This window comes from Phascolarctos cinereus, unplaced genomic scaffold (assembly GCF_003287225.1).
Source record: "Phascolarctos cinereus isolate Bilbo 61053 unplaced genomic scaffold, phaCin_HiC Scaffold_4;HRSCAF=312, whole genome shotgun sequence".
NCBI lineage: Eukaryota > Metazoa > Chordata > Mammalia > Diprotodontia > Phascolarctidae > Phascolarctos > Phascolarctos cinereus.
In genome coordinates this window covers 519342475-519354976 of record NW_027555847.1, presented here as the reverse complement: position 1 = coordinate 519354976, position 12502 = coordinate 519342475, and the positions used below count along the sequence as shown (strand labels likewise).

General features: G+C 37.4%; 1 pseudogene; it reads left to right on the top strand.

Moving 5' to 3' along the window:
* Window positions 1–11139: 11139 nt before the first annotated feature.
* LOC110207838 (low molecular weight phosphotyrosine protein phosphatase pseudogene) lies at window positions 11140–11619 on the top strand (annotated as a pseudogene).
* Window positions 11620–12502: the final 883 nt, after the last annotated feature.

Below are 12502 nucleotides of genomic sequence, written 5' to 3'. Positions count from 1 at the left end.
TCGTACAAATCTGTGTATGCATGTAATGTCAGCTATAGTAGTTACGTTGCTTGGTTTTGCTGAACTTTTATTTTTACTCTTTCTTTTTTAAATCTTTTAACAAGAGATGGCTTGTTGGACTGAGTATGGGGGAAGGAATATATTTAGAAATAAAAGTGATATAAAAAAGATATAAATAAAAAATTTTAAAATTTTACAAATTATACATAATATACACAATCATATTCCTTGTGTAGTCCTTATGGTAATCTCTGGGTTTTTTATACCAGCTTCCACGCTCACAGAAGAATTGAGTGTCCCACAGTAGTCATTTAAAAAGGCTCAAGAGACATAATTTCTGGGTAATTTAATTATTTTATTAATAATGCCAGCATTTTAATAATAGGATGGTCATTTGGCTTTCTCTTTCTTAGACCAAAGACAATTATGACGGTGGGCTCGCAGTAAATATGCCTTTTGAAGAGTAGGTGTTCCTGAGGATGTCAATCAACTCTGGTTAACAATTAATGAGAGAATTACTGTTACAATGAGGGGGTAGACCTGAACCTTGATCATGTCATTTATTTCTTAAGTTACCCCCAGCCTTGGACAATCTATTCAAAGAATTTATCCCCACTGAAACCTGAGTGGAACAGAATGGCTGTCCCATCTGGTTGGGGTCTGGATAGAGAAGTTTAGCTCAACATTCAGAGACTGAGGTCTTGAAATGAGGATAAAAGAAAAAGGGGGAAATCTGAATCTCCTCAAATCATTTAACAATCATTTCTCTCACAAGGCTGAAAAGTTGTGACTCTCTAATGCTGTTGTCTTGAGCCCAGTGTGTGCTCCCCAATATCAATCACCAGTGATTAGTGTCCCAATATTATTCAACCAGTCATTATTATTTATTAGCTTTTACAAAGGACTATTTAATGTGAGGATATAACAAGAAGTAACAAGACATTCCCTCCTCCCCATACCAAGACCTGGGGGACACACTGTCCTCTATACTACCTCAGTCCCTAGGGATAGTGGGCTCAAACTTACAGCAGTTTCTACAAAGCATTTGCCCCCACCAAGTTTATTTCCAAATGTAGGCACAGCTCTGGGTGAGTCTGAATCTCAGCTAACACTGGGCTGTCAAGCAGGTCATTCTTCAAGGGCCACTGTTGCTATTTCAACTGTGTTCAGCTGTCTGCAAAATCTGGCCCAAAATCCAGTTCCCAAACTTATAATATTTGCTCTTCCAACCTCTTGAAGATCACAGAATCAGAACCACCAGGGCCAACAGCAGGGCCATGCGCTCATGGCTTCATGAAAGTTCTATGTTGGAAAAGACCCAAGGCCACCCACCTCCCTCACTTCCCATGAAGCTTAAAGCTTCAAGTTCTACTCACTTGAATACAGTCATGCAAGAAAAAGACAGAGACTTATTTTGGCTAGTTGCTGCCTTTTAAATGTGTTTAGTTCCAACTAAGCAGCCAATCAAAACTTTATTGCTTCATCATACAACCAGAACCAGTTACTGAATATCTGTACATGCTCCAAAGCCCATGTAGAGATTGCATCAGACAAAGATATTTCACTTGTTCATAAGGACTGGGGCCACTGGTCAGTCTTTCTACTATACTTGTCCTTATTAGAAATGCCCCTTTTCCTGGAAGTTGTAGAAGATCTACATGTTGCATATAAGAGTTTCCTGTTTTCATAAGATCATACATTTAAAGCTGAAGGGACCTTAAAGACCATTTAATCCAACACTCTAAATTTACAGATGAGGATATTGAGACTCAAAAAGGTTATGTGACTTGCCCAATGTCATAAAGATAGCTGATGTCAGAGGAAGATTTGAATCCAGTCTGTCTAACTTCTAATCTCAACCACTACTCAACACTACCACTTATCTCAGTAAAATGGCTTTTGAGAAAGGAAAAAAAAAACCACACCACACATTAATAAACTGCTGGATCCTCTACTAATGTTTCTCAATGACCATTTCAACTTCATTTTGTCACTCGCTCTGTTCTAGTTTATAGTATCTTCCTATTGCCTATCATACCAAATTCACCCCACCTAATATCCACCAATTGTCATCTATTCCAATACTTTTTTTTTTTTTGGCTATTGGGGTTAAGTGACTTGCCCAGAGTCACACAGCTAGTAAGTGTCAAGTGTCTGGTCTGAGGACAGATTTGAATTCAGGTCCTCCTGATTCCAGCCCGGAGCTCTATCCACTGCACCACCTAGCTGCCCCCCCCATACTTCTTTAATCTCTTTTTTTTTTTATTCTCCTTCCAACTTGGGTCCCCTACTCCAATCAAGTTAATTTACTTATCATACTTTTCATGAAACTTTATACTTCTATGCATGCCATTCTCACCCACACAGAATTTTTCTCTACTAATCTATGTTCATCATGCACCCTACATGAACTGCTTGCAACAGAGCTACACTAATTATCCTCTATGGGGACTGAATTAATGCCTCTGACCTAATCATCACTGTTCTCTAACCAAATGGGGTAAAGAGTCATACACAAATGCATAGTAAGTGTTTATTAACTAGGAGGAAGAGTGTGATCCAGTACAGAGTATTGGATCTGGAATTAGAGGACCTGGATTTGAATCCTACCTATGCTGCTTACTACCCTGTATGAACCTAATTAAGACACTCGATGTCTCTGGGCTTCAGTTTCTTCACCTGTAGAACTGAAGGACTGGAACTTTGAAATATTGAAGAACCATAATCAATTAAACACCCAAACATGACTCCAAAGGACCAACAATGAAGCACATTACCCATTTCCTAACAGAGCAATGATAGACTTATAATGCAAATACATTTTCAGACATGACCAATATGGGCATTTATTTTGCTTAGCTGCGTTTGTTTGTAGGAAGGATTTTCTTTTTCTTTTTCACTGAAGAGTGGGTGAGATGGGGAGAGAGGATAATGATAAGGTTGCTTAAAAAAATAAAGGCTCATGGAAGCATTTTAAAAATGCACGGAAGAGAACGATAGGAAGGTTAAAAAGAAACATAATCAACACAGCTTTGAAAGGTAGGTTTTTAATTTTTACATACCTAAAAGGAAAAGCAATCTATATATAATTAGAATTCACAGTTTCATGTGTAATCTTCCTTTTCTATTGTACTTTGTATAGATAAATGTTCATTTCATGTGGTGTGAAGTTCAGAATTTTTTTTAAATGAGAGGATTAAACTAGACGACCTCTAAGATCCCTTCCAACTCCAAAACCATTATCTTCTACTCCTAATTGAAAGATGTTCATTATAATCTAAAATAGTAATACTCTGACTGTCATCTCTAGACTTCTATTATGATTTATGATAATTCAGATTCCCAACACGAGGCTACGGTCTCTAGTTATTTCCAATGCTATTTTAAGGAAGAAAAGTTAGCTTGAATTTCCTAGGGAATGATATGAGGAATATTTTTAAAATTTAATTTCCTAGGACATGTGTTGTTCTCAAGTTTTCTCTTTTACCAAGGTAAATGGCATGCCACTTTACATTTGGGTAGAATTTCTTTTAAGGACAGCTTCTTGATTATGAAGTAATTTTCCTGGCTTTGGTTTAAGCAAATCTTATTGAGTGATGCATTCATGTATGAGAAACAAAGAAACAAAAAAGAATAATATACTTAGTTTTTAATTTAATTGATTTTTTTCAGCAGCCAAAAGAGGCATAAACCCTGGTGCCCAGTATGACTTTGGGGGAAATATTTTTTGGCATTTAAAAATTAAAATAAATTAAAATAATTCTAATAGTCAATATGGGATGGCATATTTACTCAAATAGAGTACTTTAGTTCCCATTTTCAAGGCAATGAATAACTCCTAGAAATCATAACACAGTGTTATACACATACTGTTTAAATATTAGTTGAGAATGATTGCCTGAGAGCTTTCTTTGGATATTCTCTGTCTTGGGAATGAAACTACGATTACAAATAGAGACACTTTCTGGGCTCCAATGTAAACAGAGATGTTATGACAGACAGTGTCAAACCATCTGCACACATCACCTCTTCTTTTTAAAGTATGTGTTATACTAGATTTAGGTAATCATACAGATGCCTTGGACACCTATAATGATAACTATTGCTTGGGCAATACACCCACATGCCCACAACAGCCTGAAAGGATGTTGATATTGAGACCACAGAGGAAAAAATGTACTTCCCTTCAGTCTGTGGTCCATGCTGGCTTTGTGGAGCCTTAGGCTTGTTTGATTTTGTTTTTGTTTGCCTTCATTGCTTTAGCTGCTTGGCACTTTAAGTGCATGGTTTGTGGTTTGGCACATTGTTAACATCTGGTTTGGCATTGTGTTTGCATGTGGGCAATGGTAAGAGAGGATACTTCTTTAAATAAGGGCAAGTAGGGGAATCAGGAGGTTTTTTTTTAATTAAGATGCATTAAATTCTATAAAATCACTGTTGTTTTAGCATATTACAAAATTCTAGGTTATAGAATCTCTGTCTATTAAGTAATTAATTGCAGACTCCACAACTCAGTATCATAAAGTCACTGAATTCAATTATCTAATTCTAAAATTCTAAAATCATGAAAATTGAATGAAGTAGAATGACTAAAGAATTCTTATGTCTATAGGGTAGCTGACCAGAGGATCTCTGTTCAATTGGCTTTTCCCAAGTCCCATTGATGAAGTTTTGGAATGTAAAGGGGCAGATAAAATAGATTGTCAAGATTTTCAATGAATTTAAACGAAGTTTTAAAATTTTTAAATCAAGCTTGATGGAATTAGAGGGCAGCTAGCCACTGACTCCAAAGGATTTGACCACACCTTGGCAGCCCTTTAAAAGGTGAGATGTACTCTTTAAGCAGCCAGTCAGCAGCATCGAGTTCTGAGAAGTGTCACACACACACACACACACACACACACGCGCGCACACACACACACACACACACACACACACACACACACACACACCCCACATCCCATCCCACTCCACCCCGAACCAGAAGAGAGAGCCAGCTATGTATTCAAAAGAGAATTAGCTCTGGCAGTTGATGCAAAGAAGAGCACTCAGTTTTATGCGGGGAATGTTTTGTAACTGTTGTTCTTTCTATACCGTCTTAGTAAATGCCTTTGCTTTGAGATAATGATATCTGCTGAATGACTATAAATAGGAAGCATACTGGTGGGATCTCAAGGACAATATTTTTAAGAGTATGGACCTACAAAGTACCCTGAACTTGGGGTACCCTCTAGAACTTATGAAGTGTGAGTTGTTGAATAACTCAGAGAAAGTGGTACAATAGGAACATTGGAGATAATGCCGCCTGGGCTAAGAGTGAAAGAGCTGCAAATTGTCTCTCGGTCCCTGAGTAGGTCCTGGAAAGGGCAAACTTCAATAGGTGGAGTTGAAGATGGAGGAACCAGATGTGAACAGGGGGCAATGGTTTGAGCAAAGGCACAGAGGTCAGAGAAGGATGAAAATAGAGAGTAATACTAGTCAGTTTAGTTGGAACATAGTAATATGCATAAAAGGTAATGGCGTAAAATAAGGCTAGGAAGACAGACTGGAGCTGCATTTGGGAAGGCCTTGACTGAACAGAAATGTTTCATTTTTATTCAGTAGTCAAGGGAGAGGCACTGAAGGTTTTTTAATAGAGGGGTGACATATTTGGAATAATTCTTGGGGTTTGCCAAAGAGCATAGGTCACAAGGTTCTCTAGATCTAGAGTGAGGAGGAAATCCACTATTGTCTTGTGAGAGCCTAACCTCAGGAGATGGCACAGTGCTGTTATTGAATGATGGTTGAGACTGCTGCTTCTATCTTCACTCAATACTTCAAGGCAGCTTATAAAGCTGGAGAGGGTCAAGTATCTGATAAGAAGGGATAAGATTCCACTATAATGGGTCTATTTAGTTTCTTGTCTGTGCTAAAAACAGGCATGGAGACCCCAATCAGTTGGCAAATTGGAAATTTCTAGAATGGAAAGTCCCAGTCATAGAACATTACAGAGATGGGGCTTGAGTAGTTCTGCAGAAGGGGTAAGGTAGAAGGGAAGGGTTACCATGGAGAAGGAGGAGCATGGCTATTCATAGCCCTTTGGATAGAGTGAGATTAACTCTCCTCCTACCCCCCAAACTAAAAGTTCTAGACAACATAAGGAAGATTATTGGCCAGCTGTGTGAAACAGTGTGGTATAAAAGAATAACCACTTAATTTGGAATCATAAGATCTGGGTTTTAATATGTCTTTGCTACTTATTCGTTCAGTTGTTTCAGTTGTGTCCTATTCTTTGTTACTCCATTTGGGATTTTCTTGGCAAAGATACCGGAATGATTTGCCATTTCCTTCTCCATCTAATTTTACAGATAAGGAAACTGAGGCAAATAGAGTCAAGTAACATGCCCATGACTACACAGCTAGTGAGTATCAGAGGCCAGATTTGAACTCAGGAGGATGAGTCTTCCTTACTCCAGGCCTGGCATTCTATCCACTGTGCCACCTAGCTGTTCCTATTTGTGTAACCTTAGGTAATTCTTTTAACTTCTCTGGCTCTCAGTTTTCATCTCAATCTTATTTATTCAATTCAAAAAAATTTATCAAGTGCCTGCTGTGCATCAGACATTGTGCTAGGTGCTGGAGAAAAGACAAAAAAAGAGAGAGAGAGAGAGAGAGAGAGAGAGAGAGAGAGAGAGAGAGAGAGAGAGAGAGAGAGAGACAGCCTCTGTCCTCAAGGAGCATGCTTATATTCTAATATACACAGTTGAGAAAATACAAGATATATACAAAATAAATAAAAAAGTAATTGATTGGGAGAGGGGAATGGCACTAACAACTGGAGAAATCAGGGAAGGTTTCTTGAAAGAAGTGACCCTTGAGCCGAAGGGAGCTAGGGGTCCTAAGAGGAAAAGATGAAGAGGGAGAACATTCCAGGAATGGACTGGGAAATGGAAAGGTATGTCCTAGGAACAAGTAGGCTAGTTTTACAGGCATATGGAATGCATGAAGAGGAAGAATATGTTATCATCCTGGAAAGATATATTGGAATCAAACTATTGCAAGCCAGACCGAAGAGTTTGTATTTATCCTAAGGCAACAGGAAGCCAATGGAGCTTCTTGAACAAGGGAATAATTATGTCATTAAACCTGAATGGTGGCATTATGACCTTTATGCAATTAGACCTTTATTATTCCTAATAAAAATTAGGATTTTTATTTGGCAATAGTATGGAGGATAGTTTGGAAAGAACAGGCATAGGGGGTGAGATGGGTAGGGGAGAGGACTTGAGGCAGGGAGACCAACTAGAAGGCTACTAATTCAAGTGAAAGTTAATAAAGTCCTGAAGCAGGTTGGTGGTCATTTATATGAAGAGGAAGGGGTGAATTCAAGAGGTACTGTAGAGGCAGAATCAAGAAAACTTGGCAACTAATCAAAAAAATCAACTGGCAAGTACAGAATGGGAAAGCATGTAGGTTTTCATGAATAGTCAAGAACTCTTGGATTTCTGCAAGCTTAATATGAGTCAACAGAGTAATGTAGTTAACAAAAAAGCAAATGCTGTGTGAGACTGCATTTAGAAAAGCATAGTATCCAGAAGGAAGTGGATGGTTAGCACTGTTCAAAGTACTGCTGGAGAATTGTGTTTGGTCCTGGGCATCACATTTTAAAAGAAACAAAATGGAAAATTATCCAGATTGATGAGGATGTTGAGGATACTCAAAATTGTTTTTAAGAGTAATGGTAAAAAGTGGATTGGTTGGTTTATTCAACATATTAAATAGCTGGATTTGAGAAGACTAAAGTCAGTTAGAAGGCTATTATAATAGTGTAGGTGAGAAGAGATTTTTTGCAGGGAAAGTGTAAAGGAAGGGATGGTTACAAGAGATATTGTGGATATAGACTCTCCACATGGCAATTGATAGGATACATAGAATTAAAAAGTCAGAGATGACTGGCTGGTAGGATCGAGAGAAATATAAAAGTTATCTTATTGGCAGATTTTGGGGAAAAGATGAGGTCAAATCCTGCTTTTAGCACATAATGACTATATGATACTGAATACATCAATTAATTTCTCAATGCCCCAAGAAACTATCTAAAATAAAATGTTGCAGATCAGGTGCTGATATGCAGGGGTAGAGAGAGTTTCATTTGCTCCTTCATATATTTCTGGCTTAGGAGTACAAGTCTGGTGTCAGAAGGATAGTTATAACCCTGGTCACCCCTAAAGAGGTTAGTCCTTAGCTTATACCCAACAACTTATCTCCTTGAGTGGAAGTCTAGTTACAAATACTAAATAGCTAACATTTACATAACACTTTAGGGTATACAAAGTGCTTTACATATATTATTTCATCCTATCCTCATAACAACCCTGTGTGGTAAGGGCTATTATAATCTTCATTTTTATAGATGAGAAAACTCAGGGCAGAAGAGATGAGGTGACTTTCCAGAGGTCATTCAGCTAATAAGTATCTGAGGTAGGATTGAACCCTGGTGCTCCTAACTCCAAGTCAAATACGATCCATGACACATGACTTAACCTGGCTGTCTGGTCAATCCTGTTAACAAATCGTTTAGATGATTACTGTTATCAACAGAATCAAAGTACATCTACTTAATTTAGTAAAGATTATGAGATTAACAAAATATATCAGTAGCACATATTCCCAACACCTGCTGCTGTTGGTTGAAGAAACCAAGAAAGTTTAGCCTCGGGAAGAGAAAGCTTAGGGGGCACATGATAGTGGTCTTCAAGTATTCACACAACTACCATGTAGAAGAAGGAATATAATTGTTCTGCTTGGCCTCAGAGGGCAGAATTAAGAATAATGAGTAGAAGTTGCGAAAAGGCAACTTTAGGCTTCTTATAAGGAAAAATTAATGTAATTGAGGTAGATAAAGCATTTAAATCCTTGCTATGTGGTAGGTAGTGGGCTAAGAATCTGAAACAACAGAACAATAACAAAAGCCTCACTTAATAATAAAGAAAATATTTTAATTAATTTAGAAAGCAGACGTGGTAATATCAAAAGCAAAGCAGACATAATTACCTCCCCAAATCACAATTGTTCTCCATCTGGCCCACTCTAGCTACAAATGGCTGGGATGACCCAAGTTGAATTACTATCTCAGAACAACTTTCCCTCTAGGACAGAGATTCTAAACCTTTGTTTTGTCATGGACCTCTTTGGCAGTCTGGTGAAACCAATGGACTCCTCGGAATAATGTTTTTCAGTACATAGAATAAAATGCATAGAATTGGTATGGTTGTTGTCCTTCATTCCTGAAGAGGACCAAAATGACATCACTATGTTAGAGTCAAGTTACAGTGTATCTGACTATTGCTGATCAAATCAAAATGAGCTCAGAATTCTCTACCACAGGTTGGGTACAAATAGTCCACGTGAACATTTGGGGTGGATTTTCTAAATTTGTGCATCTCACACTTCTTTTGAGCTACTTCAATTCTGCTTTGCTCATAGAGCTCAGCACCTTATCAGACGACAGCATACTCTGCTGGGCGATCCTGTGCCAGTGTCTGTCATGTTACACAATCAATTCCAAAGTTCTTAAAAGAGACCTTGAGGGTGCCTTTATATAGCTTTTTCAGACCACCATGTGAGTGCTTGCCCTGTGTGAGTGCTCCATAAAATAGTCTTTTTGTCAAGCATATGTTTGACACTTGAACAACATGGATAGCCCATTACAGTTGTGCTCTCTGCAGTAGAGTTTGAATGCTTGGCAGTTTAGTTGAAGAAAGGACCTCAGTATTTTATTTTGCCAGGTGATCTTCAGAATCTTCCTAAGACAATTCAAATGGAACTGATTCAGTTTCCTGGCATGGCACTGGCATAATGTCCAGGTTTCACAGGGGTACAACAATGAGATCAACACAATGGCTCTGAAGACCTTCAGTTAGGTAAGCAGCCTAACATCTCTCCCACACTTTCCTTTGGAGTCTCCCAAACACTGAGCTAGCTCTGGCAATGCATGTGTCAACCTCATTATCAACATGTACATACCTAGAAAGTATACTGCCAAGGTAAATAAACTTATCCACAGTACTTTTCCATTTGCTGTAACTGATGGTTACACATATGGATGGTGTGGTGGAGCACCTGTGTTTTCTTGGTGTTAATTGTTAGCCAAAATTAGTACAGGGCAGCAGAGAAACGATCCAAACTTTGGTGGATCTCAGTCTCAGAGGCTGTATTGAGTGCACAATCATCTGCAAACAAAGAATCATGCACCAACACTCTCTTCACTTTGGTCTTGGCTTATAGCCTTTTCAAGTTGAAGAAGTTACCATCAATGCAGTAGCTGACCTTGATACCCTGTTTGTCCTCGTTGAAGGTGCTTGACAACATGGCTGAAAACATCATGCTAAAAAGCATGGTAGTAAGCACACAGTTTGGTTTCACTCCATTGATACCTGAGAAAGTATGAGAGCATTGTCCGTCATCCAAGCAATGCTGTCATGAAATTGACATACACTACTGATGAACTTCTGGCAACCAAATCTTGACATAGTTTTTCCATAAGTCTTTGCAACTGACAGTATCAAAGGCCTTGGTCAGATCCATAAGCGCTTTTCCTGGAGCTGTCAGGCAGCAAACACCATATCAACTGTTCCTTTCTGAAGCCATACTGGCTCCCAGGTAGATGTCCATCTTCCAGGTGAAGGACCAACCTATTAAAGAACTCTGGCAAGAATCTTGCTAGCAATGACTAAGAGAGACAACCTTCCCCCCATCCCTCCCTGCCCCCACTATGATTGTCATAGGACAATCTATGTCCTTTACCTTTATAGTGATGGACATCATCCTTGAATTCCTGGGAGATAACCTCCTCTTGCCATATAACCCAGAAAATTTCAGTCAGCTTGTATATGAGCAATGGAACCCCCACCTTGTAAATCTCAGCTAGAATAAAATCAGCACCAGGTGCTTTGTCAGAGAAAGGAAGGAAATTATATTTCTTTACAGTCATTCAAATACATATACATATATATATACACACACATACATATGTATATATACACATATATACACACATATACATATATACACATGTATACATATGTATATATACATATATGCATATGTGTGTGTGTATATATATATATATATTTTTTAGAACCAAGTTTACAAGTGGATATGAAAAATGGCAGTAAAGGAGGCCAAGTCTGTCTGTTGGTATGTCTGGGTAATACATGTCACTCATCAATAGCAGTAGTTTTTGAGAAACTTGTTAATTAATCAAAATATTTCAGATAAGTGGAAGATAGACCATGAAGCAACATTTACATATAAAATCAGAAACACTCCTGATTATAAAAGGCAGACTTGCATGAAGAAACAAGGCATTACCATGAATCGTATTATCAGGCAGATCACCAAAGAAGATTTCCTTGCCTTTTACTATATACTATGTATGGAAGGAAGCAATCTGAGAGATTTGAATAGAAAAGTTAAGTTAAAATACTACAAAGCAAAAATCAACTTGTTGGAAGTTATGATCCACAGAAACAGCTTGTTATTGAAAATTCATGTTTTGGAAAGTCATGTTATGACTTTGAGATTGTGTATGAGCAATATATTAGGTACCACAAAGCATTTTTGGAAAGATCTCATTAAAGCTCCCACTTATTTATTGCTAATGATCAACAATGATTCATATTTACTTCAAAATGATGCATGTAAGGACATCATTGCTTCTTTGATTTATTTAATGTTCACATTAAATCTTAATTAAGTTAAATTCAACTTAATTAAATTTAATTTTAAACCATAATGAAAATTAGTCATTATTTTTGAAGAAAAATGTTTGGTTAAGTCATTTATAATTATCAAACTAGCTGGACCTCCCAATCTGTGCCTCTAATTTTAAAAATGAATTAAATAGAACAAACTAAAATTTGCACATGAAACCTAAGAAAACTTAATAGCATATTCATTTCTTAAGAATGTCAGATAGATTTTTATTTAGAGACTGGTTCATTTGTGTTTAATTGGGATCTTTAATAAGTAATGAAAACATTCACTGTCATGTCCTACTTGGGGCATTGTGAAAATTTAAATAAAAATGTATTTTAGTGCTTCAGCTGTAGTTTGAGGCTTTATAACTTAACAAGGAACAAACATGCTTTCTATTCATCATTACCATCCTTTAACATTATCTGGCTGTTAAAATACATGCAATTCCTGCCATGGAAAGCTGTATGGTGAATTACACACAAAAACACACTTTAAGGTAAGAGAATTAGGGATGATTATGATTTCTTTTATTAACAAGAGACATGATTTATGCAATTAATCTAGATTTAGTGCCATTTTAAGTCATTAAAGCTTTTGGAACACCCTATATTTAAGAACTTTGTTTAAAATAAAAGTCAGTTTATTTGCCCTTGGAATTGTATTACCTCCCTTAAATTTTAGGTTTATAACCAATGAAGGGCAACATTTTGCCATATTTTATCTAGCATTTGCACTATTTTTTTCAATCAGTTTGAGATAAGAC